We start from the raw sequence: 7,781 nt of genomic DNA on the forward strand, positions 1-7,781 counted from the left end.
GGGCTGATTTCTCTCCGTATTTGCATGGAACTACATCATCACCTGCAAAATGAAATTTAATGATGCACACATTTGCTTTTACTTGAACCTCTAGAACTATAGTCAATAATGATACTTACATATTCCATGACACAGCAACATGGGTAATGAAGCAGCTCGCCATCTTGATTCATGTGACACTTCTATTTTGTTCCTTAAGCTCCTAAAGTGACAAGTGACAAGTAACAACTTTCAACTTTTAACCACAAAAAAAGATATTATTGTTCTTGATTCAAATAATTTAATTAGAGTTTATTAAATATATATAGCTGGTTGAAACTTCTGAGTAGAGTTTATTAAATAGAGTTTTTTTTATAAAGGCACTGAAGAAAATAATTTAATTTTCCATGAATTATGGAATAAATGAATGTTGTTTTCCATTCAGTTATTCATGCTTCAGAGCGTCAAAAGTTAACCTCATGAAGAATTTTAGTTTTAAAATCAAACATTATGATACTCAAAATGAGGTAACACAAGGTAAAAAGATTTATCTTCATTTCCTATGAATCCAAGAAGTATGGCAAAGTGCACCTTAATTAAAAGCTGAGTCACATCCTTCATAGAACAGACAGGCTCTTCTGTAAGATTTTCAACATAGACGCCAGATTTGACATCTTCTCTGATCTGGACAAAAAAAACATGACCCATTCTAGTATAAACAATTCTGGTTTTCCAAGCTAAGCTTTTCTGGTTTTCTTTTTATTCAGTGAAATGAGTTTTGACTTGTGAGACTTACAAGAACAAATCACACCTACAATTCTCTATTCTAACTTATATACTACTCTGCTACACTATCTTTACCTGACTCCACATAAATATCTTCTAACTACATAACTAATTAACTTGCTAACTGTAACTAACTCTCAAGTGAGCTAACCACTTTTGGCGCTGACCTAACTATTTTACGTAATAGCTATATCTCTAATATAATTCATTAGATAGATTTTTATAAACTGATCATCATTGATGACTATATATTCTAAAGTAATTACTAATTAATGAATTGGATTTTACATTTAAGATGTCTTCGTTTATTTTAAAAGAAAGAAACAGTTAGCTCCTTGAAAAAGAATAATCAAATCTAAGGTGCTGTTATGTACAAAGTACAAATATATATACGTCGTTAGTCAGTCTTTTTCCCCCCAATAAAGAATGAATGACCATTTTAGCACGTTGGTCAATTAACGCTTTAATAAGAATTATTATGTCACAACAGATATCGTTACCTTCTGATATCATATAATCCTAAATTATTATGTCACAACAGATAAAATAGGCTTGCAGATTTCCAGAAAAGCTTTAATAAGAATAAGATTATATACTGAGTCTAAGATGTAACTATATGTATGTTTCCATATGCCAATGTCTCATTGAATGTGAAATGTATGACCAATATCAAATTAAGTACAAACCAACTAATATAATATTATATCAGCCACTTAAAAACTAAAATAGAACATCAAAATAGTAGACAATCAACTTTGAATACATATTAGGCAAGTGACTATGTAACTCTTGATTTATGCCACCATCTACTCTATATGTTTAAGAACTCATTGAAATCCAGCAGCGGGTTTTTATTCCATCTAACCAGTTGAACTAATAAAGGTTCTACTAACTTCAGCAAGAGGTGACCAATCATCGGAATGAGTAATGATAATAAACTACATATTTTTATTATTATTTTATTTTATATTTTGCAACCAGTCATACTAAATGTATGGCTTCTAAAGATATGTAGTAACTTGGCAAAGGAGAATATGAAGACTGCTATATGTTCTACTTATCAATATTATGTACGTCAGAGATAAATAAATACAAAATATGATTAGAATTTTATTTTGGGAGTTGAATCATTCTACTTAATTATTAACCATCCAGGGGTATATCGAAGAGAAACTACAGGGACAGGAACTCCAATATCAAATATTGTTTAAATACTCCAATATCAAATATTGTTAAACTATTCAGGGATAGGAACTCACATTCAGAGGGCATATCTTCAAGTCAAGAAATTCAAGCTGTGTTACAACTTCATTGTACAATCCTAAAACTGCTATTACAATCTCAAAAACACCTTGGTTACCACTTTGAGTTGCAATATGAAATTACCCTATTTCTTCTTGGAAAATAAAGTGGCAGAGAATAAGATTTTCAGGAGAGAAGGAGAAGAAGAATAATAATAGTAAGGAATGAACTAAAGTAGTGCACAAGGAACTGATCCACCCTTTCTCCCTTGTTATTATATTATTTATAGCAAGCATGCAAAAAATTAAAGGTGAAATTGAAGTGAAGAAAGAGAAAATAAAGAAATGAAGTAGATTTCCATGGAGGCAAGTACCTGCATATTGTTGTATCTATTGAAGGTTTTGCAGCAAACAGTGCAAGAAAACTAGGTAGGACCAATCAGAATCTAAGATGGGGTTGGGATCTAGTACTGTCCCTTGGGATCCAGAATCTGTGGAATATTAGAATACAAAAATCAGGAACCTTATATTTATAACACACAAATAAAGTAATAAAGCAATAGTTGCTTCAAAGGAGGGCGATGATTTGGATTTATTATCTTCCAAGCTCACTACCAAACAAGTCCTGCTCCAAGAACAAAATCAAATTTATACTACTCCCTGGAACCTATAGTTCAATCAATTTGCCCTATATATATCTCCATTCAAATAACCAAAAAAGTTTAGCCCTTTTTTTCTTTATACCATTTTCACAAAACAAAGCTATCCACTAATTCAACATCTTAATCTTATGAACATAAACAAGCACTAGACCCATGTTAACTCTAACACATGCATTTTGGTGCAACTTAACACAAGAAAGAAGAAGAATAAGAAAAAAAAATCCAGCATGGACAATGAAATGAAACAATAGGAGGAAGAATAACAAAAATTGATGCTAGAATCATCCAAGTAAAAGATCCATCAAATATCAATGTTTACAAGATAGTTATTGTTTCATTTGCTTTTCATCCTTTTCACAATACAGATCGGTATATGAGTGTATTAGTGGTTTTATTTAGCATACTCAATTAATTAATGCATTCAATTTATGAATAGCGACTTCTCAATCAGTTTGATCTATAATCTAATCCTCCAAATCTTCTACATTAAAACCAGCTATTTCTTTTGAATGACATCTATAACTCTAATATATTTGAAAAGAGCAATGTTGATATAATCAATAAAAATGAGTCTCCTAATAGTTACAACCCAATAAACGTAGTGGAAAGTTGGAAAACTTACGTGATTGACCAATTCCAGCCAAGAGACCCTCACTCTTCATCAATCCTACAATCTTCTAGTAAATCCTTGCATTGCTCTCTGCAAATCAAGTTCTAAATTGGTTTAATTCATTAGAAAAATAAAAGATGTTGAATTTAGTTATGTGTCACACCTTGAAAGATTCATTGTCTGTTCTGAAGCTTATTCCTAAAATATACTTCAGCCACACAGGAAATCCTCTATATACAACTAAAAAATATAAATTAAATTAAATTAAACATTATAAAAGTAGTAGGGAAACAAGGACGAGGAGGTGATGGCAACCAGACTAAGGACGTGAACCACGTATGTGAAGGGAAAGGCGGTTACGCCCAACACCATCGAAACACTTAACTGTCTCTCTGCGACTCAACAACCATTTTGCCTTCTGATTAGATCTTCCCACATCTGCACAGAAGCCATTTTTCATAATTTAAATATAACTAGAAAGTAATGCACCGACAGATATTTTGAGACGAACACAGTGTATCCATACATTTAAAGTATGCCAGGAACTAAGGTGTTCAAAGTATCCTTCTCAGCTTCATACTCACTGATGAGCGGATAATTTATACGCTTTTTGGCATTGTTTTAGTATGTTTTTAGTAGGATCTAGTTACTTTTAGGGATGTTTTCATTAGTTTTTATGTTAAATTCACATTTCTGGACTTTACTATGAGTTTGTGTGTTTTTCTGTGATTTCAGGTATTTTCTGGCTGAAATTGAGGGACTTGAGCAGAAATCAGATTCAGAGGTAGAAAAAGGACTGCTGATGCTGTTGGATTCTGACCTCCCTGCACTCAAAGTGAATTTTCTGGAGCTACAGAACTTGAAATGGCGCGCTTCCAATTGCGTTGGAAAGTAGACATCCAGGGCTTTCCAGCAATATATAATACTCCATACTTTGGCCAAGAATAGATGACGTAAACTGGCGTTCAACGCCAGCCTTCTGCCCAAATCTGGCGTCCAGCGCCAGAAAAGGATCCAAAACCAGAGTTGAACGCCCAAACTGGCACAGAAACTGGCGTTCAACTCCACAAATGGCCTCTGCACGTGCAACACTCAGGCTCANTTTCGAAAACTCCATAACTGTTTTATATCTGCCTGACTGAGATTTACAAGGTGACCATAGCTTGCTTCATACCAACAATCTCCGTGGGATTCGACCCTTACTCACGTAAGGTATTACTTGGACGACCCAGTGCAATTGCTGGTTAGTTGTATCGAAGTTGTGACAAATTATGAATGTGACATCACAATTTCGTGCATCAAGTTTTTGGCGCCGTTGCCGGGGATTGTTTGAGTTTTCGGCAAGCTTTTGGTTCGGTAACATCAGTGCCAAGTCTGATCCGGCAACAACGCCAAGTTTTTGGCGCCGTTGCCGGGGATTGTTTGAGTTTGGACAACTGACGGTTCATCTTGTTGCTCAGATTAGGTAATTATCTTTTTGTTTTCTTTTCAAAAAAAATTTTTCAAAAAAATATTTCTAAAATTTTCTCATCTGTTTTCGAAAAAAATAAAAATAAAAATATTTTCAAAAATAAAATTTTCATTCAAAATTTTTAAGAATGAATTCTAGTGTTTCATGAAGCATGTTGAAGCCTGACTGGCTGTAAAGCCATGTCTATTCCTTTGGGAATGAGTATGTCAGGCATGTCATATCTGAATTACATGCTGAAGCTTGGCTGGCCATTGGCCATGTCTAGTATTTTGGACCGGAGCTTTCATTGAAGGCTTGGCTGGCTAGTGAGCCATGTCTAATTCCTGGACTGAAGCTTTAGACTAAGAATGCAAGATTCCTGGAATTCATATTAAAAATTTTGGAATCCTTATTTTTCTTTTTCATATAATTTTCGAAAAAAAAAATCCAAAAAAAAAAAAATTAGAAAATCATAAAAAATCAAAAATATTTTCTGTTTCTTGTTTGAGTCTTGAGTCATATCATAAGTTTGGTGTCACTTGCATATGCATCTTGCATTTTTTCGAAAATATCATGCATTCATGGTGTTCTTCATGATCTTCAAGTTGTTCTTGGTAAGTCTTCTTGTTTGATCTTGATGAATTTTTTTGTTTTGTGTCTTTTCATGTTTATCATATGCATTCTTGAATTCTTAGTGTCTAAGCATTAAAGAATTCTAAGTTTGGTGTCTTGCATGTTTTCTTTGCATAAAAAATTTTTCAAAATTGTGTCTATGATGTTCATCTTGACATTCATAGTGTTCTTGGTGTTCATCTTGACATTCATAGCATTCTTGCATGCATCACATGTTTTGATCTAAAAATTTCATGCATTGCATAATTTTCATGTTTTTCGTAAAAATTTCAAAAATAAAAAAAAATATCTTTCCTTTTTTCTCTCATCAAATTCGAAAATTTGGATTGACTTTTTCAAAAAGTTTCAAAATCAAGTTGTTTCTCATGAGTCAAATCAAATTTTCAATTTGAAAATCTTATCTTTTTCAAAATCTTTTTCAAAAATCAAATCTTTTCCAAAATTCTTAGTTATTTTTGAAAACCAACTAACTAACTTTTTGTTTGTTTCTTAACTTTTTCAAAACCACCTAACTAACTCTCTCTCTCTCATTTTCGAAAATATCTTCCCTCTTTTTCAAAAATTTCTTTTTAATTAACTAATTATTTTTATTTTTGATTTCAAAAAAATTTCGAAAATTACTAACACATTTTCAAAAACCAATTTTCAAAAATCACTAACTCCTTTTCAAAAATAATTTTCGAAAATTCCCTCTTTCTCTCTCATCCTATTCTATTTATTCATTCATTAACTAACATCTCTTCCTCACATCATCACCAAATTCGAACCCCCTCTTCTATCTGTGTTCGAATTTCTTCCTCTTTTCTTCCACTCACAAGTTGTTGTTTAAGAATGTTAAATATGTTGGCTCTTGAAAGAATAATGACTAGGAGACATGTTATTTGATAATATGAAAAATCATAAAAATGATTCTTGAAGCAAGAAAAAGCAGCAAAGAACAAAGCTTGCAGAAAAAAAAAATAGGCGAAAAAAAAAAAATTTAGAAGAAAAAGAAAAAGCAAGCAGAAAAAGCCAAAGCTCTTAAAACCAAGAGGCAAGAGCAAAAAGCCAATGACCCTTAAAACNGAGTCACAATCTGAAAAGGTTCACCCAATTATGTGTCTGTGGCATTTATGTATCCGGTGGTAATACTGGAAAACAAAGTGCTTAGGGCCACGGCCAAGACTCATAAAGAAGCTGTGTTCAAGAATCATCATACTGAACTAGGAAAGTCAATAACACTATTCGAAATCTGAAGTTCCTATTGATGCCAATCATTCTGAACCTCAATGGATAAAGTGAGATGCCAAAACTATTCAAGAGGCAAAAAGCTATAAGTCCCGCTCATATGATTGAAGCTCTGTTTTATTGATAGTTTGGAATTTGTAGTATATTCTCTTCTTTCTATCCTATTTGATTTTCAGTTGCTTGGGGACAAGCAACAATTTAAGGATTGGCCGTGCTGTGACAGAGCATGTGAGCATATCTTTCACTGAGAGGAGGGGATGTAGCCACTGACAACGGTGATGCCCTTGCATAAAGCCAGCCATGGAAAGGAGTAAGACAGATTGGATGAAGATATTAGGAAAGCAGAGGTTCAGAGGAACGAAAAGCATCTCCATTCGCTTATCTGAAATTTCTACCAATGAATTACATAAGTATCTCTATCCCTATTTTATTATATTAATTTCGAAAACTCCATAACTGTTTTATATCCGCCTGACTGAGATTTACAAGGTGACCATAGCTTGCTTCATACCAATAATCTCCGTGGGATTCGACCCTTACTCACGTAAGGTATTACTTGGACGACCCAGTGCACTTGCTGGTTAGTTGTATCGAAGTTGTGACAAATTATGAATGTGACATCACAATTTCGTGCATCACTCACACACCAAAGAATCAAAACCCTAACACCTTACCGTGAAATTAAAACTTGACTAGTTGATTTTCACAGTATCATGGAGCATAATTGAAAATTTAGTCAAAAAAAAAAAAAAAAAAATAGAGCACTTACCACGATTTCGTGCATTTGCCGGAGCCAGCACTGCCTCCACGATTTCGTTAGAGCTGCATTCGCGTCGAGGTGGTTGCGATGGTTCTCTCTTCATCAACATGTGGTAAAATTCCACCACCTCTAGCACCCTCGTCAATAAGAACAACAACGCAGAAGATCAATCAAAGTAAAAATACACAATAAGAAAAAAGAACAAGCATTCTTTGTTTCTTCCTACTAGAGCATGAACTAGATCTAAAAGTATGAAGAGGAAAGAAAAATCAAAAGAAGATGAAGGCAAAACCAAATCACAGAGGCTCACCAAAGGCAGCAACAACAGCATTGCTTGCGTCGGCTAGGTGATAAATAAAGGCGGTAAGGAAATGAGCGGCGGTGACTAACGTTCAGATCGAAGCCAGAACCTCATTGAAGGTAGTGACATGAT

General features: G+C 33.7%; 1 long non-coding RNA gene across 1 annotated transcript; it reads right to left on the reverse strand.

Moving 5' to 3' along the window:
- Window positions 3,280–7,781, reverse strand: LOC110269122. The gene is made up of 3 exons (XR_002358229.1): window positions 7,358–7,781; window positions 3,442–3,716; window positions 3,280–3,368 (listed from the first exon to the last, which is right to left on the reverse strand). It is a non-coding gene; the product is annotated as an uncharacterized LOC110269122 (long non-coding RNA).

The sequence above is a fragment of the Arachis ipaensis genome, chromosome B01 (assembly GCF_000816755.2).
Source record: "Arachis ipaensis cultivar K30076 chromosome B01, Araip1.1, whole genome shotgun sequence".
NCBI classification, from domain to species: Eukaryota; Viridiplantae; Streptophyta; class Magnoliopsida; order Fabales; family Fabaceae; genus Arachis; species Arachis ipaensis.